Here is a 25,631-nt window from a genome sequence, read left to right on the forward strand (position 1 = left end):
ATGTTAAATAATTAATAATCGACAAATTACTGTAAAGCATTGCCAATAAAAGGAATGGAAGCATTCACAGTATGCTGCAGAATTTCACCAATACCCTACGGCTTTTAAAATGTGACAAAGACGACTGGCTTTAAACTTTTACAAATCAAATACTGGAATTAAAAAAATAAAAAAAAAGGTCAAATATACCTTACATAGAACAATAAACACATGCTTCAATATTCTCATAGCACAACACAGTTCAAGACTTTTGTAAAAAAAAAAAAAATGCTGTACCTTGAAGAAGCTTGATGAACACAAATGTGTTAATGGTGAACTTTCACAGCTGAAGTCTCTAAAAAGCAGTCTTCATTGCAACCATACTAGAGGAGAACTTAAATTCAGTCTGGACGGGACCAACTCAGGAACTGAGAAAATAATACAGAGAGAGAAAGAGGATAGGTAGAAAGGAAAGCAGGAAGGAAACCAATCAAGTTAGAGAACATCCGACATCACATGTTCTACAGTATCAAATTGTACCTTTATTTCAGATACTCAAAGAGCCACCATTATAAAGTAAACCATGGGAAACTACTACTACTGCACATTTTCATGAATGGTATAGGGTCACACAGTAGACCACTTACAGCCAATGATTTGACTCACAGCTACATTTTTCTCGATGGGAAAGCGGACCAATTTTTACACTTCAAGATCAGTTTATTGGTTATGCGGAGTATTACACAGTGTGAAAATTGACAATGTCTGGTCTGTAGAAACTTTGCCCAAAACAACCTTGTTGTCATTGGGGCTCGTCATCTTGGGCTTGAAGACTACAAATCCTTAGTTACAAACGGGGAGGCATTTGGTGTTCATACTACATAAGACATTCACCAGTCTAAAATCGAGCTGCATCAGGGAATTGTCAAAGCCAGCATTTGTGGCATTTGATCCATAACAGTGAATAAATGTTGATGTATAGCGAGCCTCTGCAAAAGCCCTGCATTGCCAGGCATGCTCTGGCTGCACGAGTCAAGCGCTTTGGCTTGTTTGCATTTCTTCAAACCAATCACAATAGTCTTGGACACAGCTAAGGTCTGGATGCAGTGACGGTGCCCATGCAAAATCAACAGTGAAAGTAGAGGAGAATGGCTTCATACCCACACTGTCCATCTGGTAAGCCAGACTACTGCAGCATTGGTTGTGACCTTTTTTTTTTTCTTCAAACAAGTCTATTACATTAATTAATTAATTAATTATTACTCAAAATTCAGGAAAGGGCGATGCTAAATTGTTGAAGCCCTTATTTAAGGAAGCCATGACATTTATTCCTTTTGAGTAGTTGTACACATTCTGGAAAACCTTGTAAAACTGCAGAAGCTCCAGGATTTAATTCTTCTTGCCTTCCCCAAGGAAAACATGTCTTTCTTGTTTGGCTATTTCTTCATAACATCAAAAGGAGCCATGACACAAGCTGTAAAAAGACCTTGAACAGCCCACACAATGTGGAATTTCCCCTGAAGGGCTCAGGAGATTAATGTAATATAGAACCATGTGTAAAAAAAAAAAAAAAAAATTCAACATCTTAACAAACAATAAAAACAAATGATTTAACAGCTATTGCCTTCCACAGCCATCAATATAAGAGCTGAGGAAAGACTTCCATTTGCATGTGTTTGTCTACTGGCTCCTCCATAATGGTGTACCACCTCGCTCTTCCACACTACTATGTATCAGATTCTCAAAACACAACACATTACTGTTGAGTTTTTCAAATGTAATTATACAGCACTAAGTAGCACTAACAGACTTACTCAAATCACTCCCATACTCTGGGGTTGTGTCAGCAATGTCACAGATATCTCATAAAAACTAGGGGTGTAAGAAAAAAAAATAAAAAATCGATACACTTGAATATCGCAATATTTTATTTTGCAATACTGTATAGATTTTCAAAAGCGCAATATCGTTTTTTACGTTAAAAAATATTCATGTAAGACAGTGGTTCACGTTTATATTGTGTTTAAACCCCCTACCGGTAGATGGCTATGCTGAGACGCACCACTAGTGTCCTTGCCTAACAGTGCCTAGCAGTGCCTGACTATTTGCTAGAAATATAACAATGTAGCTATGGCTGAACTTTGGCCTACTTTAGCATATAAACATTTGCTCACTAAGAACCTGTGGACCACAATCCCAAACTGGCAGTTTGATTTTCTGTGTACCGAATAGTTTACCTAAAGTAAATCACGTCTTTTTTTAAATATTAGTTTTTCTAAAATTATACGTCAAAAAAATCCCAATATATTGCCTTATGCACAGTATCTAAATATGTTGCAATATATTGAATCGTGACCCATGTATCGCGATACGTATTGTATTGCCAGATTCTTGCCAATACCAAGCCCTAATAAAAACTATCTGCATGGATCAATGCCACAAGTTGTTTAAGAAAATGTCTTTTGTGAAGTGAGGGAACTGGCCCATTAAAGATCTGCTTTGTGGGCAGTACTTATGACACTACTACTACAGTATCTCCTCTACTCTAACGCTGTTTGTGAGTTGTTTAGATGGGATTTTTGAGGATATTTTTGGTAGGCCAAAGAGGCCTTTAGGTTTCCTGTTGGAGATCATAAGTACTGTAAAATGTATCTTAAGGCTCATAAGCAGCCATTTTAGTCTCAACATTCAACATTCTTTTTACATTTTCAAAGCTCCTTTGATTAAACTCAAATCCCCTAAATACTAGAGGTCGACCGATTCATCGGTTTTGCCGATTAATCGGCACCAATAGTTGATTGGTGGAACTATCGTTATCGGCAAAAATCCATACCGATAGGTTTTTCTGGTTGCGTCCGTTGCTGGAGCGGCTGGGAACCACGCGCTGTCATTCATTACACAGTACACGAGAGCTGAGAAGGGTCTGCTGGCATCATGCATTACAATAGCGGCCTCTAGAGGCAAAATAAAATCACTGATGCCTCGTGTTTATTTTCGACACGTGTTACTGCGCGCTGCACGGAGAACACATGCTGTGCGGAGAAGGCTGACATCAGATGAGTGTTAAAAGCAGCGACAGCAAAAAGGTATGTATACAGTACATTTTGTTATATCATTATAAAGTTATTAATTTGTTGAATAGATACTGCATTAGTAGAGTATAGACAGACGAGTAGAGACATCACAGTATGTTTGTTATGTTTGTTTGCTTTCGAGGCTGAAATGACACTAAACATTAGTAGTAGGCTAACTTACCTCAAGCGGTTAAAACCCTGACAAAAATAAACGCAAGTCCGACCCAAATGGATTGTCCACGATCCCAAACGGCACCTCTGATTCATATTTAGATAATTTAATAACAGTTAAACGTAGAGACCTACTGATTGCTGCAGCTAAAAGCTAACAAATTAGCCGTCACGGGGATGTTTTTGGTGTCTTTCTAGCCTTTACAGGTGATTTTCTATCCAGCCTGGAACTTGTGCCTTTTTTCGGGGTTGTTGAGCATTAAACCCAAACTGTTACATCCAAGATTTATCCACTTGATGTCCAAAATTCATCACGTTTTCGGTCATTTTCTGCTGTGTTACCGACAAGGGAATCTCCCATGATGCCTTTGTTTATGTTTTCAACCAATGGGAAGGCAGGTCCGTCACACATTACTCCTTATATGGGCATCCAAGCGAGAACAGAGAGTATATAGTGGGAAAGATATATCCCTCCAGGTCAGAGATCGTCTGTTACCGTTCTAAACCGTTCTACAGAGAAGAATGGTGTCACTGTTTTGAGATTTGGCATACATTTGGGCCTTTTTTGAAGAAATGTAAATAGTTTGTCCTTTATATGAATTATAATGCTCATTATGTTTATTTTTGCACTGGATGACTCCAAATATGTAGGAGAACTGTTTTAGACAACACACATGCTTGTGTAGCATTGCTGTGGGTGTATCAATTCTAAATACTATCGGTCTATTAATCGGTTATCGGCAAATACGGCCCAACCTAGCTATCGGTAAAATTCACTATCTGTCGACCTCTACTAAATACCAAATGAAAGAGAGCCCTGCACTAAAGCAGCATTTATTCAAACACAGGTATGCAAAAATGTCTTAACTAATAAGCCATGTTTCCTCAAATAAACTCCCACGTAGGATTGGGCAGTAAAAAGGTCAACAGGTATAGTGAATTACAAGTAGCATAAACACAGAGAAGAAAGTGGTGATGGTTTCTCTTCATCATATACTGGCAAAAGACTATTTGTTCCCTGGGCAGCCACAACACTCAGAGGGCTCCCCACAATACAATGTGCATTACTTTACAGATGGATGATACTGACTTTGGAGCTGTTGATAAGTGGCTTCTTGTAAATAAAAAAATAAAAAAGAGCAAAATTCCATTTTATTCCCCCAATATGATATAAGAGACCTCAGAAAGTAGGAATGCGGCATTGCCCTCCACTATAAGTCAATGACGCCTCTAAAATCACACTTTCTCTTTCTCAGCTGAAGACTGGGTAGTACTCTTTAATAAGAGTTAGACACACAGTGAAAGAGAAAGCTCTATATACACACACTATACTGTACGTTAAGTAGGGAGACTGGGAATTGAAACAAATGAATGTGTTGTAGCGGGCCTCTCTGCAGTCGCAGAGGACCAATTACACTGACAGATACTCCGTAACCTTTAGCAATGTCTAAAGGATGTCGATTCCTGAGGTAAATATGTAGCATCACTGCTGAGGTTGTCTTCTGGCCAGTCAACTGGATACGGTTAATAGAGGGACTTACGTGCATCTTAGAGATAACTCTGAAAAGGACAATAAGCACGACATTACTAAAACATGAAAGCGTTATTGTAATATGCTATCAAGCATTTTATATTACAGAAACAAATCTTGTAATAATGAGAGTGAGTTTAATAGACAGTTCTCTACGGACGGAAATTGTGCTGAAAAGAATGTACCTTTGAATGGCACGTAGGTAGTTTGACTAACGCAAGACTGTTTTGCCTACTAAAAACAGGTTTTTGCACGACTGCACATTTAGTCTTACATTGGAGTGATTCTAATAAGGGATTGCCTTGTGGCCAGTATGGACAGGAGGAATGATTATCATGGCTAATAACGCTTCCAATGCATTCTTAAAGAAGGACTTGAAAAGATTTGAACCTAAATGTTGTACTAGTACAGGTACTTTTCTGTAAAGCACTGTACAAGCAGTAATTTTAGATTTTTGTTGTTGGTTGTTGTGTTGGATTTATAAGCAGTTGTTTATTTTCAGAGAAATGTCCTTGAATTAACTGCTCCAATTATACCTTAGTTAATATAATTCACTATTAATGCATTATTCATGTGTTAAATTGTTAGTTTGCCTACAGACACGTGCCTGTTTAACTGACGTGCTGTGCACTGGCTAAGAGTCTATAGGCTTTACAACTCATTGGACTTAATATATTCAAGTGTACCAACTCAACAACTAACATAATAAATCCAAATTACAGTTTTTCCTTTCGATTAATTCATTTAATTTATTTTTTATGAAATTATAAGAAACTACGCGACCAGTAAAATAAAGTATTACTTAGAACTTTGATGAGGAAATAAATGACAATATTTATGGATTAGTTCTCCAATGAGTACAATGTCATGAGGGTGTCCTAACCATACTGCTTGCTAGGCATTAGGTGTTGAAATTAATCAAATAATCGATGCATCGAATCGTGGACATGGACGATGCTGCATCGATAATCGGCAGGCTCATAATCGATTATTTCTGTTTACAATTTAATGTAGGCCTAACATTTCCGTTTACATATTCTGTTATGTTTTGCACATTCAGGAAGTGCCATGTGCTCAGTGCTGTAGTTTTATTTATCCAATTTATTGAGCACTGCAGAATGTTTTGTTTTTGAAGCATAAAAAGCTATGAATTAAATATCCTGCATGGCTTTAATAGAAAATGTATTTGACGCATCGTGATGCATCAAGATATTGAATTGATTTGAAACGGTGACATGATAATCGTAATCGAATTGGGAGATCAGTGAAGATTCACACCTCTACTAGGCATGGGCCGGTATAAGATTCTGATGGTATGATAACCTTTATAACAAATATCACGGTTTCACGGTATTGCAATTACAGCTTTAAATTGTATTACATTCAAATGTCTGGGTAAAAAAATACAAAATGTTTTACATTGAACACAATCTATTTTATTTTTTTAAGATTATGTTTTTGGGGGCTTTTTTCCTTTTATTTCAGAGTGACAGCAGATAGACAGGAAAGGTGGGAGGGAGATGGGGGTAAAGGGCCACAGGTCGGATTTGAACCCGGGGCGCTGCAAAGGCCTCAGCCTACATGGGTTGCACGCGCTTACTGGGTGAGCTAGAGGTCGCCCCAATGAGTTTTATTTTTTAAAACGCACTGCACACTGGCAGGGAGATGGATTTCAAAACTGCACTGTCTGTCCTTGACCACTCATAAAAAAACAGCTCATACCACAGGAACGGTATGATGGAAAATTTTAGTGGTTTTTCAAACCGTGACTTTTTCAAACCGTGACTTTTTCAAACCGCGGTATACCTTGAAACCGGTAACCGGCACACGTCTACTGCTTCAATTTTTTCTGCTACAATAGAAGGTTGTTGTCAAGCAGCACAGGTGTGCCAGTATGGGCACCATGTGAATCTGCTCCATTGCACAGTGAGTCACACGCACCTGAAAAGTACAGAGCAGACACACTGACTAAAAGAGGCTAGTCCTAAACAATGAAAGGGGACAGAGTCATAGAAAGACTCTTGAAACGAGAGGCACAAAAACGTTGAGCAGAAGAGAGTGTGTGTGTGTGTGTGTGTGTGTGTGTGTGTGTGTGTGTGTGTGTGTGTGTGTGTGTGTGTGTGTGTGTGTGTGTGTGTGTGTGTGTGTGTGTGTGTGTGTGTACTCCGTTGCTAAGACCAAAACCCTCCATTTCTTCTTTATTATTATAATATTGTACTTTGGAACTGGTTAATATTTTTAGACAATTACAGAGTAAATTAGTGTTTGGCAGTCATTAATCAGCCAGTATTGTGGTTGAAGAATATGGAGAGTTATTTCCAGGCCTGTGTTAAGCAAAGATCACCAACTCGCAATCACAGAGCAGTTCTTTAATGACAGAAGTATGGATTATACACCTGTTTCTGCAGACAGACCGCATTACTACACAAACTGGTGAGTCAAGTCAAGTCGAGTCATGTCTTGTTTTCGTTGTAAATCCAGACAACACGTACAACAGAAACAGTTTGACACCCAGCCCAAGCTCTCCAAGGAGACAAAGAGGAACCAAAAGCATTTGGACATTACGAAAATAAAAAAGGAAGGGACCTCTCAATAGGAAACTCAAAAAGAGATTTCCCCCCCTTCTTGGATGGCTGGGGGTGCAATAGAAGCTGTAGATGGGAAAATGGCCATTCCAAATAAACAGAAAGAGAGACACTGACTGAAACTTTGACAGTCTGTCCTCTCAAACACCTGCTGCCAAGCTGTTGCTGGGCATAGGTGTGACCGTTAAGGCAAGATACTGTATGCTATAGAGCCACTGCAGGTAACACAAAGAGCCTGAGGACCAAAAGACAAGGAAACATTCCAGGTTATGACTCAAGCATTCAGTGTGTCTCTTTCTGTCTCACACATAAATACATACAAAAACAAAGGACCCAGATGATGAGGAATGTTGCATAATATTATTTTCTCACCAAAGTCATCTCTCCCAGGCTGAGTGACATTAGTGTCTCAGTTTTCAGCTGGTTTAAACTTTGTATCAGTGTAGATGGGAAAGCATAAACTTCATATCCAAACTTTATTGAATACAAGCTATATGCAGAAAGCTTCAAATTATGAATGATAGCGCCAACTGTTCTCTGGGAATTGCAATTCACAAATACATCAGCAATGACTGCTCTGCACCAATGACATCCCCAAAACAAACAGTTTAAATGAACTGCAGGTATTTCAAACCTCTCATGTGTCAAAATGTAATAGTAAGGGCCTAGTGTTCCTAAATGCTACACAGCCAAACAGCTTTTCATCTCAGCAAGTCTGAGAGTAGATGAGGAAATGGCCAAGACACAGAGGGAAGATAAGGAGAAAAAAATAAATCAAACATTATTCTCTTTGAAAGTTGCCAGGCAGCAGGCAGTCCAATGTGTTAGGGTTACAGCTTAGAACATTTCAAAGTGAAATTGTAATTGTGTGGAAAGATAAACGCGCTTTGCTGTTTTTTTTTCCTCCCTCTGCAGCGCTCGGCAGTGGGGTGGGGTCTACTCCCCGGCTCACTTAAACTTAAAAGGGGCTTTTTGGGTGCTCTTTAGTCTGTCGATGTTGTCTTTTTCTCTCGAGTGTGTAATTGTGAAGGCATTCTACGGCTTACACTCCCCTATCCCTGGCTAGCTGAGCCGATCAATGGAGGCAGATGCAGGAGATGAGCAAAGAAGTTTGACCAACTGATAACAATAGTTACAATAAGTAACTAGCGTTTTGTATAAGAACATGAACATTTTTACAGTTTAAATATCACTTTAAGAAGACCTAAAAAAATGTCCCTTAATACTGAACAGTGACTTGAATGAAAGAACAGCTAGTAATGGCCAGGGGCTCATCTCATTTCCATATTTGTAATTAATTTCTTCCTGACTTTATTGACACGTATTAGTTTCATTGTGACTCATGATTTATTGAGATAATCTTACTTGCCTTTCATCGAAACTGGCATATGCACATGGCACGCTCAACAAAAAAGTGAATATTCTTACCTGACCTTGACGAGAAAAAACATCTCTTTTCACTGTGGGTGTCTGGATCTCTTGTAAACACAAAGCACCTAAAAAGATGACAAAAGAAGAATAAAGTTGAATGCTGCGAGGATCAACCTCAAACTGTTTAATCTTTGCTAAATACAGTTTGTTCTATTCTGAATCATAACAGTTGCAACAAGATCCATCAACTGATGACCGTAAAATCTACCTTGGGTCAGTGAAGGACCAGATTTTGTGCTATACTGGTTATATACACTAGAAACTGTGTGTGTGTTTGGTGAGGTCACTGCAAATGACATCTTTAACAGTCTTCAACAATAAAGTGTAGATGGCAGCTCCTTATATTTCGGTCGCATTTTATCGTTCTTTAAATATTTTGCGCATAAACAGAAAATCTATTACTCTCCAGGGAAAGACATCTTTGCTGTATATAACACTTGCCAGTTTATTAGGAACACCTAGTTAGAACTAATGCGGGTTCATACGAGAGCCCTGCAATACATCATAACTTCATGCAGATTATAATTTTATTTGTGTTGATTCACCTTTAGTTGTTTTTGGAGGCTGTAGTTTGTGGTGCTTTATACTGAGAAGTGTTTTTAATATTTTGTCTATTACCTTTATAGTGACGGCAGACTAAATTACTGGGAAAAAAACCATAATAAAGGGCTGGGCAATATATCGATATTATAAAAATATTTATATATCTAGATATCTAGCCGTATACATTGATATTATATCAATATTGATACAGTATATGAGGATAGATAGCGTCCTAAATTTTGGATATCGTAATATCGTGATATGTAATGATATGTATCGTGATATATATAAATATTTATCTGGCCTGAAAAGCTTTTAGGTGTCACATGTCGGTAAACTTAACAAAGTGCTTAAACACCCCACACACCATCCCTTTGGATCAACAGTTATGATGATGATGCCACTTTCTATATGGAAAAGAGGAGATAGGAGTGATAGGAAATGGAGTGGGGGAAAAGCAGGACAGGGATTCAGAGAAGAGAGTGACTATATATAGTACATAAGTGTCACTTTGTGTCATTGTTGCACAATAAGGACCTGCAACACGATTAGTTATGGCCTTCCTACACCCCCAACGTGCAAGCGTGTGTGTCTGTGTGTCTGTGTGTGTGTGTGTGTGTGTGTGTGTGTGTGTGTGTGTGTGTGTGTGTGTGTGTGTGTGTGTGTCCACGTATGCCACAGCAAAACAGCTGAAAAAGACTGGTTAATATACCGGTACAGTGAGTTAATATACCGGTACATTGAGAATACATACAAGAAGAGGTAGTTTACCACAACATTACATGTAATACTGCTTCTTCTGCTTAGCAATGTAGTTTAATCAAAGCCATACACCATTTCCACAGCAAGACAACAATACCTGGTTCACCCCCACACACATAACATACACTGCCTTGCCTTCCTCCTACTGAGCCTCAGGGGTCCAACACTCCTCTCCTTTTTACCTCCATGATGCAATAAGATGTTTTTCTAGTCATTATTATACATCTACATTCCTTTTTTTCAGGTTAAAACAAATACATTCATGAAGTGAAGATGAAGTACACATGTGAAATACATGTACAGTAAATATTTTTTACCAGACACCGTATTAAGAGGGATACCTGTCTAGCAATCCAATCCGATAAGCATGCATTACATACTACCTTTGTGGAGCTTACAATGCTCAACCTTTGTGTTGGGAAGAGTTTTGTTGTTTGTGTAATACAAACACGTGTTCCTGTTGTTTTAGCAATGTCAATTCAATCACCTTTAAGTGCTGTTGATCCACATCCAAACATAACTCGTATTAATTACTGAACTACTGTGCACTTCACCATCACGTTGGTTTTACTTTTAATCCACTCACACAGGAGGTATCTGGGTCGTGTGAGCTCTGATGAATCAGGTCCATACAGCCAATTGCCCTCATGACGGGCTGATTTATTATTTATGGCAAGCAGAGAGGATTTTGGGAGAGTGGGGGTTGGTTGGTTGGTAGATTGATTTTCCCTGCTGGCTGATGTGTTCTCTATAGACTGATAATAGTGACTACGTTACCTCTCAATTCAAACTATCACTACCCTGCTCATGAGTTGTGCGGACTGAATAACTGGGATATCCTCAGGGTGCCTCCATTGCTCTTCCCAATAATATTGCCAACACATATAGCTCTACATTTGTGCTGGACTGGTTGATTTGAGCATACAGTATTTTACTACTCAGATTTAGAACGAAAAAATGTTCCACTGGTGACGATAAGATTTGCTTTAATCTAAATTACATTGAATTGTTTTGATCTTTGGAGCACTGATTTTACAGTATATGGATTGTGCATGATTCCGTTTGTATTGCTAAAATGGTGGGATATTGTGCCATGCACATTGTTATGCTCCATGTCATTCTGCTGAGAAAACCCCATAAAAAAATAGATTCCAAACTTTGGACACTTTCTGTCATTTTCTCCAGCTTGTCTCATCTCTTAGCCCCTTGCTATTTACGCTGTAGCAAGTGTCGCCAGCAGCAGACCAAAGAATTTCTTATATAGGAAGAAGTTCCACTCCCTCGTTACTTCCGGCTTCTGAACTGGTTGCAGTTCCACCAGAGTTCCATATAGGAGGCGCTCATAGGCCAGTGCAGAATGAATGGGACTCTATGGAGCTATACCCTTCAAAATCCACTTTTCTCAGGATATCATTTTTTGTCTACTAATTTGAATGTTGCATTCAAAAGGGGAGGCAAAGAAAATACACACTGCTGGGTGTTAGATTTTTCTAAAGTTATTTTTTCTAAAAAGCCTTTTAAAATGTCAATGACGTCATACACATATACGGCCAGAGATACTGCTTCACGGCAAGCTCTGAGTCGCTTCCTTTTTTCTCTCGAGGATCTCCGATCGTAATCAGACCTTCACTGACCAATCAGCATTCATTAGCAGAATGCTAGCGTGTTATGGGCAACAACGACTCACCCTGTAAGAAATCAAAACGACACAAGTACTCATTCATTCAACTTTCGACCTATAACCCATGTTGAACTTGCAAAAACTAAAATCAAAACTGAGGTTTCTCAACAACAATCGGGCGAAAGAGATACATTTAGCCGTCTAGCTCCATAGAGTCCCATTCATTTTGCACTGGACCGCGATCACCCCCAGTGGAACTCTGGTGGAACTGCAACCAAATTTGGTACAATGGGGCTGGATAGGGAGTGGAACGGCTTTCCGTAGACCGGCTTTGAGCAGAATGAGCAGCGTCTGTGCGACAGTAATAATGATCCGTGCGGAAACACTGTCTGTCAGCGATACAACGTTGGTAACATTGATTTAACGAAGCTTCGAGGCAAGTCATTTTGCATCGAGGAATTCAAATTAGATATATAATAAATCAATTATATTAATAAAATATGTATTAATAATAGAAAATAATTTATTGCGGTAGTGGTAGTATGAATTGGTTGCCGCCCACATGCACTGTGCTGAACTTCTGGTGGTAACCCCTTAGCTTTTTTTGGGGACCGCCGCTCTTGCAGGTAGGCGGTTGTCAGGGTGGCTGCTGCCGACTGTTACAGCAGCTTGAATTGCAATACCTAAATCTCTGCATTGCAAGCTTGACATGCAAGGATCTCTTCGTCTGAAACACCTTGGCGGTAGCTGACATTTACTGCAAAACGCATGCTGTCACACCTTGTTCACTCTTGGGCATTTCCATGAGACAATAAATAAGTAAACAGTGGAGAACACACACATGCACTCAGACACACACAGACTGAACAAGGGTCCTATCTGAGAGGTTCCAATCCATTTACCATATCTCTCCCGTGCCTAAAAATAAGCAACTGAATCTACCCAAGCTGCAGGCATCATGATTGAAGGATACTGTTCAGGCTGAATTGGCGGTAGCTGTGTGTGTGTGTGTGTGTGTGTGTGTGTGTGTGTGTGTGTGTGTGTGTGTGTGTGTGTGTGTGTGTGTGTGTGTGTGTGTGTGTGTGTGTGTGTGTGTCACTAATTTCATACTCCGTATTGGTGTGATACTAGCAAAAAGATATCCGATATTGAAAACAAAACATTACAATTCAATAAAGATGTGTTTTAGGCAGCGTATACAGCGTGCTTGTCAAAACTAGTCAATTATCCATCCATCCATCTTCGTCCGCTTATCCGGTGTCGGGTCGCGGGGGGAGCAGCTCCAGCAGGGGACCCCAAACTTCCCTTTCCCGAGCAACATTAACCAGCTCCGACTGGGGATCGGCGTTCCCAGGCCAGGTTGGAGATATAATCCCTCCACCTAGTCCTGGGTCTTCCCGAGGCCTCCTCCCAGCTGGGCGTGCCTGGAACACCTCCCTAGGGAGGCGCCCAGGGGCATCCTTACCAGATGCCCGAACCACCTCAACTGGCTCCTTTCGGACGCAAAGGAGAGCAGCGGCTCTACTCCGAGCTCCTCACGGATGACTGAGCTTCTCACCCCTATCTCTAAGGGAGACGCCAGCCACCCTCCTGAGGAAACCCATTTCGCCGCTTGTACCCTGGATCTCGTTCTTTCGGTCATGACCCAGCCTTCATGACCATAGGTGAGGGTAGGAACGAAAACTGACCGGTAGATCGAGAGCTTTGCCTTCTGGCTCAGCTCTCTTTTTCGTCACAACGGTGCGATAGATTGAATGCAATACCGCACCCGCTGCGCCCGATTCTCCGACCAATCTCCCGCTCCATTGTCCCTCACTCGCGAACAAAACCCCAAGGTACTTGAACTCCTTCACTTGGGGTAAGGACTCATTCCCTACCTGGAGAAGGCATTCCATCGGTTTCCTGCTGAGAACCATGGCCTCCGATTTAGAGGTGCTGATCCTCATCCCAACCGCTTCACACTCGGTTGCGAACCGATCCAGTGAGTGCTGAAGGTCGCAGGCCGATGATGCCATCAGGACCACATCATCTGCAAAGAGCAGCGATGAGATCCCCAGCCCACCAAACTGCAACCCCTCCCCACCCCGACTCACGCCTCGATATCCTGTCCATAAATATTACAAACAGGATTGGTGACAAAGCGCAGCCCTGGCGGAGGCCAACCCTCACCTGAAACGAGTCCGACTTACTACCGAGAACCCGGACACAGCTCTCACTTTGGTCATACAGAGATTGGATGGCCCTGAGTAGAGACCCCCTCACCCCATACTCCCGCAGCACCTCCCACAGTATCTCCCGGGGACCCGGTCATACGCCTTCTCCAAATCCACAAAACACATGTAGACCGGTTGGGCATACTCCCAGGCTCCCTCCAGGATCCTTGCGAGAGTGAAGAGCTGGTCCGTTGTTCCCCGACCAGGACGGAATCCGCATTGTTCCTCCTCAACCCGAGGTTCGACTATCGGCCGAACCCTCCTTTCCAGCACCTTGGAGTAGACTTTACCAGGGAGGCTGAGAAGTGTGATACCCCTATAATTGGCACACACCCTCTGGTCCCCCTTTTAAAAAGAGGAACCACCACCCCAGTCTGCCACTCCTTTGGCACCGTCCCAGACTTCCACGCAATGTTGAAGAGGCGTGTCAACCAGGACAGCCCCTCCACACCCAGAGCCTTGAGCATTTCTGGACGGATCTCATCAATCCCGGGGCTTTGCCACTGTGTAGTTGTTTGACTACATCAGTGACTTCCGCCTGGGAAATCGACGACAATCCCCGTTATCCTCCAGCTCTGCCTCTACCATAGAGGGCGTATTAGTCGGATTCAGGAGTTCCTCAAAGTGCTCCCTCCACCGCCCTATTACCTCCTCAGTGGAGGTCAACAGTGTCCCATCCTTACTGTACACAGCTTGGATGGTTCCCCGCTTCCCCCTCCTGAGGTGGCGAACAGTTTTCCAGAAACACTTTGGTGCCGACCGAAAGTCCTTCTCCATGTCTTCTCCAAACTTCTCCCACACCCGCTGCTTTGCCTCTTTCACGGCAGAGGCTGCAGCCCCGCCGGCCCCTTCGGTACCCTGCAACTGCCTCCGGAGTCCTCCGAGATAACATATCCCGGAAGGACTCCTTCTTCAGTCGGACGGCTTCCCTGACCACTGGTGTCCACCACGGTGTTCGTGGGTTACCGCCCCTTGAGGCACCTAAGATCCTAAGACCACAGCTCCTCGCCGCAGCTTCAGCAATGGAAACTTTGAACATTGTCCACTCGGGTTCAATGCCCCCAGCCTCCACAGGGATGCACGAAAAGCTCCGCCCGGAGGTGTGAGTTGAAAGTCTGTCGGACAGGGGCCTCCTCCAGACGTTCCCAATTTACCCGCACTACACGTTTGGGCTTACCAGGTCTGTCCAGAGTCTTCCCCACCCCTGACCCAACTCACCACCAGATGGTGATCGGTTGACAGCTCTGCCCCTCTCTTCACCCGAGTGTCCAACACATACGGCCTCAGATCAGATGAAACGATTATGAAATCGATCATTGACCTTCGGCCTAGGGTGCTCTGGTACCAGGTACACTTATGAGCATCCCTATGTTCGAACATGGTGTTCGTTATAGACAATCCATGACTAGCACAGAAGTCCAACAACAAACAACCACTCTGGTTTAGATCAGGGAGGCCGTTCCTCCCAATCACGCCTCTCCAGGTGTCTCCATCATTGCCCACGTGTGCGTTGAAGTCCCCCAGCAGAACAATGGAGTCCCCCACTGGAGCCCCATGCAGGACTCCAGTCAAGGTCTCCAAGAAGGCCGAATACTCCGAACTCCTGTTTGGTGCATATGCACAAACAACAGTCAGAGTCAATTAAACTTGGTTTAATTAAAAAGGTCAAGGAGCAGAATTCCTTATGGCCACTCAGTAAATCTTCTTTCACACGGCATATAAAATAGCCAGCCAGACCAAGGCAACTGGTCAGCTGACATACTGAATTACAAATAAGAAGTTTTGTGCATCAATGCTAAACTGTTTAACAAATAATTGCATTTAAACGTACAATATGTAACTTTCTGCCGCTAGGGGTCTCTCAACCAAAACAATGGACGGTAAAACTGGACTTTTGATGACGTTGTGAAGTTGCGTGGAATTATGGGAGTTTTTAGTGTTAAACACCTTCGCTGCCGGTTAGAATGCATAAGTTCACGGACGAGTTTACCCATTCAAGTTTATTCACGTTACGTTTATTTATGTTATTCTAATAAAATAGCTGCAGTTTCCCCAACATAATTACGTTTTTCTTACCAGTTAGCTAGTGAGCCAGCAAGCTAACAGTAGCCAGCAGCTAAAACACAAAATATTTCACATATCAATGTCACCTTTTGGATGGTTTCAACACCGGGGCGGACAGGGTTTGTTGTAACGCTACCTAGCTACTAAACGAGGCTGAGAGACGGGTGTGGGTGGGGATTGTCGGGGAAATCTCCGCGATAGCGAGCCAGGACGTTCGATGCCTGTTGTGCAGAAGCAGAACATCTCCCAGCTGCCCGGAATTATCTCCCCTTCACTTTTCAGTAATCTTAACTTTTCGTTTTGGTGCTTAACCCACCTTTTGTCGGGTTAATATAGCTAACCGTAAAGACAGCTAAACGCGAAGGGGGGAGAAATTCGGCAGGGAGGAGATTTTCGGCACATTCACCGGTAGCGCTACGGAGATGTAGCTAGCTAGCTACCGCTATGGATGTTGCAGCTGTTGTGACTCGGTGCTGGGTCTGATATAGTCGGTTTCCCGACGTTTAATTAAACTGCCGTTAGCGTCGTAAACACCAGGCACTGGAGATAAGTTCTGGCCGGGGGGGTTGCTGTAATGGAAGTAGCTGGCTGATAGCTGACTGGGGGCTAACGGTAACTAGCTAGCTTTATGTCCCAGGGCTGTTGTCGGCTGTCATCCTGACTGGGTCTCTCTGCGCCGGGGGAGTGAGGCAGACAGACCGGGGTGTGCTACTTTGGCTAAATTAGCATTAGATTAATCGTCTATCTATACAGCTAACGTTAACGTTACTAGTGAACTTATTCGTGGGTGTTGAAGTAAAAAGTTAAAACTATGCTTACGTTTTGAAAACAATGTACTTTAAGGTAAAATGTAAACTGTTGTGTAACTGAGTGAAGGAATGTTTCAATACTGATTAAGCCTAATCAGCATTTGTCTGGCTCACACCTTCTCAAGCTTCTAAAGAATTGATTAGGTCATTGCTGATATTTAGCATAAATGTAAAAGCGCTAGAATACTTATTGTTTAAACAACTTTGAGAGCCATCCCCTGTTGAGCCAGACGTGATTAAGACAAAGAACGAATATTGCTGTAGTTTGGAAACAATTTGACACCGTCTCGGTAAGATCCTGTGACCGGGTGTAGCCTCAATACACTGATTGGGAATGTACACCTTTTCTTTTGAGAGACATCTGACCAATAGGGAAAGATTTAATTTGAAGAACGACACAGGTGGAGGGAATAAATGTGTGATCCGGAGACTGTCTCAGGACTACAGCCTGAGACCCCGCAAGGGGAAACTGCTGCAAGCCGCTGTTTACAGTGTATTTGTTTTGTCATGTCGCATGGCTGCTAACTGTGACGCGACAGGGGAAGCATGTTTTGCAGTCTGCTGCTGGCAGTGTTTTATGTTTTGTTTGATTGTGTTTTGACTGTCGTTTTCATGTTGTTTTATTAAACCTTTTAGTTAACTTTCAATTCGACCCCAGCCTCTCCTCCTTCCTCCAGAAATCAGAACGAACACGTCTTTTAGAAATTTCTTACCATGGGTTAGCTCAGTCCTGTTAGCTGTGGTTGAAACAATCATACTAAAAATAACTATTAGCGTGTTGAACGATGTTGTAACCTCAGTTTTACCCACAAAGCTTTAGCATCAACGTTAGCACATTGTAGTAACGTCAAGCTGGTATCGATATTGAACTTTCAAAATAGATAAGGTTTCTGTTGTATTACTGTGATAAAAAGTGGGATGTAATTAATCACAAAATGATGCTGTATGGCAAAAAAAAAAAAAAAAAAAAAAAAAACAGCATTACGGTTACAAGTATTTTTTTTCTGTGATATTGTATAATTTACAATTACTCCTGAACGTATCATCTTGGTGCCAGTGTTCTGACGGATGTTAGAGTAACCGAAGGGTGAAAGGTTAATGTTACATATTGTACCTTTAAGAAAGGATTATTTTTTCCCCCATTCTTGTCAGGGCTTGTATCTGTATGTAGGCTGGTCCGATCTCAACAGCAAGGTGACATTGTTAAGAAATAAAACCATTAACGATTCGTATGAACACTCCAACCCATTAATCTGTCCTTATCCATTCAATTACATTTAATAGAGCAAAATGTAATTTAAATAGTAAAACACATTCTAGGCAAATGGCTCAGTCAGCTGTGCTCAGACAGCAGCAATGAAGCCGCTTGGTCCTCTGCAAGAGCCACCTCCGCACCACCACCAAGAGCCCTCTAATCTGTGCCAATCAGATGACGCTAAACAGCAATTTGTTGTTTAATTGGGCACCAGTAGACGCCCCCTCATCATTTCAACAGCCACTGCAGACCCCAGCAAAATGCTTGCAATGCAGGCACAGCAGTACGGGTGACAGAAATAGCAGAGTGGTGAATAATAGAGAAAAAGAACTGTGGTGTAATTAACATGGTGGTGCTGGGTTGATGTACGGTATAGAGATAAAGAAGTGAAGGGAGTGAAGAGAGGGTGATGAGAGCAAGGATGGAGCAGAGATATGCAACACAAAAAAAATAATGAATTAAAGAGAAGTAAGTTTAAGAAAGGAACATTTTGGAAGAAGGGAAAAAAGAGAAGCAAACAACTGAGAGGAATGGAGTAAGTGAGAGAGCAAACCAAACTGCAGCCCTGTCTAAAGAGTAAATAAAACCCTGGTAACATGTAGGAGAGAGAGGGAGGGAGAAAGGCAGGGATGAAACAGAAATGTATGAGATCATTAACATTAACATGTTTCTCAGCAGCAAGTACATCTCAACATCTCACTAGCTCGGTTTCAATTCTGTAATGCAAAGTTCACTGGTAACACAGGGTACAAACAACAAGTCCATGAAGTAAATAAGGATGTCTTGTTATCCATTGCCTAATAGAACAGGTGACTTCTTGAGCTGCAGAGAGAAAGCCATGGATTACAGCCTTCAGAAAAGAGCTGGTAGAATTGCAAAATGGCGCTGCTCTGCGTGGGCTGGAACAGCACTGCAGTAAGGAGAGGAATGAGAAGGACTGAGAACTGAAAGCAGCTTACTCTTCAATGCGTTTGTATGTGTGGCTTGCGTCTATGCAAGAAGACAGAGGAGGATAGACAGATACATGGACAGCAGTGGAGATATGACATGCATGAAAAATGACAAGTATGGAGGAGAAATATGAATCCTACAGATTCCCACCTGAGTCTCAATCTTAGAGTACATGCACATTAGGGTTGGGTACCTGTCACACCTGAACCAATACCGGCATCGATATTTTTTTTATTTTTTTTTTTTGGTACTTTCCCTATTTTTTTTCCCAAAAATATTTCAGCCGCCATTAGCCGCCATTAAATCCATATTCCATACTTTTTCCCTTATCTGACAACAGAAATTTCATTTTTTGCTACTTATTGCTTGACATACTGTAGTATATGTCAAAAAGTTACTTAAGTGACAAGCCTATTTATCTCTCTGGCTATAATGGAAACTATTTGGCTTTTGGATCAGTGGATCAAAATCAGTCCTATGCTGCATAACCGCAGCAACTCTACTAAAAAGGAAAAAAGGAGGTATGATAGCAAATGGATGCATTTTTATCAGACGGAAAAAGACTAAAAAAGAAAAACTGGCTGTCTATATCTTGCAATAAGGTTTGTATAAAGTAAAAGTGTAATCCACATGGCTGTAATATGCAGTAAATGTATAGTGAGGAAACCCTGTTCCTTCCGGTTGCTCTTCGTCACACAGGCTGCGCAAGCCTTTTTCTTTGGCCAAGGAAGCCGTCTCACATTCCAACAGGAAACACATCTCAGCCACTTCCTGCTTCCCGTGAGGAAGTGACAGTTGAGACAGGGAATGGGTGAGCCAGTCACACTCATGACTGAAGTCTGGGTGAGAGCGATTTTCAAGAAAAAACAATTATACAATGATTCTACCATAGCTCAATAAACAGCAGATTAGTTTCCATTAGGACTACCTGCAGCTGCCGGACTCACAAATGATACTACTGCAACTGAAGTACAAAGCCTGCATGCAGACTTTGGTTAAGGTTTAGGGATGTCCCTTTTTACTGCTGCCAACATTTTCATACTACCAGTTTATTTTTATTCCTGCTAGTTTTTTTTACTGTAGACAGTTACCTGCTCATATTGCTTAAATAAATGTAGCCTACGCTTTACTTCAAGGTTTAACTTTTTAAGATTTAAAAAGTGCATAAAGTCCCTCAGACTTTATTTAGTCTTGCAAACCACATGTTTTTAGGAATGCTTTTTTACTGTGTCTGTATTTTGATATCTACTGCTTCATCCAGGTGTTGTGAAGCACTTCGTGACATCTGTATGAGACACTTCTATAAATAAACATAGTAGCATAGTAGAGGCCATTTCAGGATCAACCATACTTGCCACAAACGTTAAGACTGGGTTTACATGCTACGCAGGTTTTACTGCCACACTACTAGTCTCGCTTTGCCAGACCTTCCTCCACAGCGCTGCAAAGGAGGGTCTGGCCAGTCCACACAGCATTCCTGGATGGGAGAAAAACGTGCTCTGGTTTATTGGCATTTCTTTAAACCAATCACAATCGTCTTGGGCGGCGCTAAGCACCGGATGCAGCCTGTACGACTGTATGGGCAGCAGCCCCTCCCCCGCCCGCTGCAGACTGCCGCTTCAGCGACTTTATAGTGAAAAAAAACGTTACAGTGTACATTGATGTTAAAATGTATAAAGGTAGGCAGGACGGCCTGAAATGTTTTGCACGGTCTTTCGCTGTACGTTTTGTTGGTAAATGCGAGATGTTCGAGTCTCGTCTTCATATTGGAAACAAGCTCTCTCTCACTCCCGCTTGGTCAGTGGCTCTCAGAGTCACAGTATACGGACGTAAAGTCTGGCACGTGGGACTGCTGGGATTGGTTGAAGTCACGGGAAACTCCGGTTATTGGTCAAATTTGCGGAAAAGTTGCGGTGATTGGTCAAAATTGCGAGTCGCACCAAAGTCACGGTGATTGGTTGAATTTGCGTGAATTGGCGCGATCAGGACATCGGGAAATCCTGGAGGGACTGCCTATCAAATAAAAGTCAAATGCCCCCCAAAATATCTTTAAAGCACAAGCTCTGCCAATTGCACAAAATGGAACCAAAACAACTGTAAGGGGGAAGGTTTTTTTTGCTTCCCCTTTAGGAATTATCTTGGTTCTCCCCCCAAAGAATGTAACAGTGAGAATGCACAAATTTGATCCCTCACTTTAAACCCAATTTGGCACAAAACGTTGTACTTGTCTTAGTAGACATTTTAACAGGAGCAAATAATATCGTTGAGTGCCTTCTATCTGAAAGGGACACTGCACAGCAGTGACCCATGGTTAGTCTGAGGCCATTGTTAAAACCTACACACTGCTTACAGACCATGTGGCACTATGGAATAAATTGCAGCATTTGTGTTGGGGCTCTTGCTGACAGGTAGGCAGAGGATTTTGCCCAATTATAGGGAGAAAGGGATGAAGCAGGATAAGGCGGGCCACTAGAATAGACCTAATGATGGCGTGGTATGATTGCTGTGGGACTGGAGAGGCACACACTCATTTGTGCCCACAGCAGGCTGATTCGATTGGTAGAGGATGGCAGGAATGAAGTGGAAGAGAAAGCGATAGAGATAGATAGGGAGAGATAATGGAAGTGAGAAGGATTGATTCCTCACTCAATGTGAGAGCATGTGGGAGGAGATGAGATGCTGAGACTGAAAGTGGGAAAGAGAGAAATGGATACAGAAAGTAAGTGAGTAGTCAGTCCATCTAGTCAACTACCGTCTTACTCTTTACTTTCCATCCATCCATCCATCCATCCAAAAACACAGCTGGCAGAGGCAGCGCTGGGGGAAACCATCCATAATGATATTAGTCCTCAAAGTGCAGTCCTTCTGCATGCAAACACATCTAAGCCTGTAATACAATCATGCTGCACTGTCAAGGCAGAGCAGCATTTACTAGAAGCAGAACAAAACCTGGAAAACCAGGGGTAACATACAACGGGAAGAGAGTCCATTTACATACAGACAACATTTAATGGGCCTGTGTGGACATCTATTCAGTCTATTGTACAAGACTGAATGCAGATGTAGCTAGGGTACATCCTTTACATCCACATCAACTCATACATCCTTACATAACTATTGTTTGGTGAGAAGGGTTGTTCAAAGAATCCCAGAAAACCAATGCACAATTGATGAAATGGAATAGGGGAAATAAGTGAAATCCATTACTATCTAAGATCACCTATAAGCAAGCATAGAGAGACTCAGCCAGTCCACTTCAAAAAACATATATTAGGCTCCTGTGTAATTATTATCACAATACATTTTCTCACACTTACAGTAAATTACAAATTTGGATTTTTATCTTCTTTTTTTTTTTAAACAGACTTTGCTTACTGACCACAGGTGTTAATTTTGGACCCTGATAGCCTATAATAAAAAGCACTCAAGCACTTAATTTGTTGTCTTTGGGTTTGATCTCCCTCATTTTATTCCCTTCTTTCCATTAGCAACTCTTTCTTTCTTCCCTAGTGTGTTTTTCTTTCACTCTCCACACTATCGCTGATTCCTAGTCTTTCTCCCCCTCCCTCCTCCATACTTGTGTGAACATAGTAGTGTCTGTATCTATGTCTATGTGTGTGTGGGAGGGAAGGAGAGCAGCATTGCTGGCTGGAGGAGGAGGTGAGAGAGAAAGAAAAAGAAGCGAGAGAGAGGGAAAGAAACACAGAGAGAGAGAGAAGCAAAGCATTTATTGGAACAAAACATGCTGTTTCAGACTCATAGATAAGTGCCGCCTACTCACCATGTTTTATTTCAAAGTAGATTACTCCTCATTTTTACAATTTATATTATTCCCTAAATTTTCCATATTATATTATAATTCCTACATCTATGTTACCTTATTAATAGTAAGAAAACCAGAACACTACCCTTTGGCATTTTTGCAACGCAAATTACATAAGAGTTGCTAGACCCACCATCTGTCGAGTGTCTCTAATGATGTTTCTAGGTACACGTCCTGCGTCTGACGCATGACATCCGAAAGAACGCAGTAAACTCACTACTGATGCACCCCAGGGGACGCACCCCAGGGGTTTCCCTACTATTTTAACACTATAACACAGGCGCAGCGCACGCACAGTCTGTGTGTAGCCTGTTTATTTATTTGTTTGCCAGAAATCTTAAAATTTGGTAAATATTTCTAAAAGGATAAAAGGACGGCTACTGACTGAATTTTTTATTTACTGACATTTTTAGATTTGTTTTCAATGGGATAGTATTAATTGTATTTAGTTACTTTGCTACTGTAAACTTTAATTTACCACATCGTTCCTAAGGAGCCGTACTGGGATATTGTACATTATTGTATTATATTATTTTAAAAGGATTGGAAGCCGAACAATTTCAGATCCTTTCTTCCTTCTTTCAGGACATCCACCTCTGTCTGCTGGTGTTGCAGTGCTGCTCTCCTTAATGACAGCCTGGCTTTACAGTGCTGGCATTTCACTGCATAAGAGAGTCAAAATTTGATTAGATTAGATTCATTATTTGGGTGAGGGTTTTTCTCTCAAAGGTTGGCAAAATACACTCCCTTTCTCATTTGCAAGAAGCAGTCTATAAAACATTCAGGTAGCAGCTTCTCATTTTTAGCCAGCACTGAACATCACTTTCCCCATTTTATCCGGCAGCAGGTTATATCCAGTGTTGCCAACTTGGAGACTTTCTTGCTAGATTTAATCGACTTTTTGGACCTTCTCAGCAACTTTATTTCTAAAAAGTGACTAGCAACAAATTTAGCGAATGCAGATCATCAGGGGAATAGCGAGAGATATTATTTTGTCATTTATTTCCATGCATGCTGCTCAGAGTAATCAAAGCCCACAGCTCTTCTGCCAACAGCACGGGGTCTCTCTCTCCATATCTTATTGCGCTATGAGCAGCAGGCAGTTACCCCACACAACCACTTAGCTTCATTTAGCGATTTTTATCAACTTTTGGAGCTAGTGTTAGCTACTTTCATAGAAAAAAGAGTTGGCAACACTGGTCACATCAGTAGTCAGAGTTGTTCCCACAACTCCAACAGAAGGAAACCTCTTCTCTCGAGCTGATGCCAAGTTTTGCCTTAGCAACTTACTAATGATTATTTTCTTGAATAACCATAAATTGAAAAGTAGCTGAACTATTAATTAATGATCAAAACTGTTGTAATTTTCTGTATATTGATTATTCAATTAATCGACTAATAATTTCAGCTTGACTAGAAACAGAAACCTGACAAAACAATGGCTCTCTGGACTAAATGGATTGCCTGAACTTGTAACAAGTTTCAGTGATACATCCTCCTTTAGTATCTAGTTTTATTTGATACCCTTATCTTAAAAGTAAAATCTCCCTTGAGAACAATGACCCGTTTCACAACAGAGTCCTGATGAACAAAAAGAGCCTGGGCCTCCCTTTTTAGAATGCAAATTTGAAATGTGACCCAGGAAAAAAAAAAAAAGTGTGCATAACAGACGGCCTGAATTTTATTCCATTTCAAATTGTACAAATGGCTGAAAGGGATATCCTGCACATTCCCGCAAAAGATGGACCACACTCCTTACCGCTTGCAGGGTGACAAAATCTTTCAGCTTTAAAAGCCTCTGGGAAAACATATCGGAGTCAACTTAAAATGGAATATCTCAACATGATAGGGGTAATCTAAGTTCAGGGACCATCAGAGGCCCACTGAGAAGAAAAATCATCATGACTACAATAATGCACAAGTTTTCACAGTCTAATACACGCCATCCATTAGAGATCTAATATTTATGATGCTCATATAGGCAGCTCGTGTGGATGGCACCAAAGAAGAGGGTGCAAGGTACAGATCACAAAACATACTTTAAAACATACATGCTAACCAGTACAGTTGGTGACAAAGGTACACACACACACACGCACGCACGCACAGTGCTGGGCGGTATACCAGTTTATACCGTATACCGGTATTCATTTCCCGTATGATACCGTAATACCGGTGCATTGCCGCAGAGGGCGCGACGGCCGAAGTAATCTGCAAGTGAATTGAGAGCGGGAGCCCTGTTAACGGCGTACCCTTCTCACTAGGGCTGAACGATTAATTGCATTTGCGATAATATTGCGATATGTTAAAACGCGATTTCCTAATCGCAAAGGCTGCGATTTGGTCTCGATTTGATGACTTGCGAGAGCAAATCAGTCTGCACTACGCAGAGAATGCATCAACTTAGCACGCTAACGCTACACTGTACCTTGAGCTGATCTCTGTCATTCAAACAATTCTGAGTTGAAGTTTAAAACTTTTACAGCCATTTTAATAAAATGAAGGGTTTTGCTCAGGCTCGAGTCCATACATGCAGTTAATGGATACAGGCACGCAGAACTGAAGGCTCGGTTGGCAACGAGCTAGCTCTGATTAGTGGTTAGCTCCGGTTAGCGGTTAGCTCTGTTATAAAGATATGGGTGGAGGAGCTGCCACTGAGAGGGGTAACAATCAGACTGATAAATGACGGTTCGGGGAGCTTTCACAGCAGCGTGGCCGCGGGGTTTCAACGGTTTTATTAATACAGTTAATCCCACGGCAAGACCACCAGCAGCTAACGTAACGATAGCCTCTCTGAGCTAGTGCAGTGTTGACGTTGT

At 41.8% G+C, this 25,631-nt stretch overlaps 1 protein-coding gene across 1 annotated transcript in view; it reads right to left on the reverse strand.

The window, feature by feature from the left end:
* Nucleotides 1–25,631, reverse strand: part of sipa1l1 (signal-induced proliferation-associated 1 like 1) — an 88,896-nt gene that overhangs the window by 34,840 nt on the left and 28,425 nt on the right. The window contains exons 3-4 of the mRNA XM_028605059.1: nucleotides 8,769–8,836; nucleotides 277–407 (exon numbers count right to left, since the gene is read on the reverse strand). The gene's annotated coding sequence lies outside the window, so the exon portion shown is untranslated. The remainder of the gene's footprint in view (nucleotides 1–276; nucleotides 408–8,768; nucleotides 8,837–25,631) is intronic.

The sequence above is a fragment of the Perca flavescens genome, chromosome 18, assembly GCF_004354835.1.
Source record: "Perca flavescens isolate YP-PL-M2 chromosome 18, PFLA_1.0, whole genome shotgun sequence".
Lineage (NCBI taxonomy): Eukaryota > Metazoa > Chordata > Actinopteri > Perciformes > Percidae > Perca > Perca flavescens.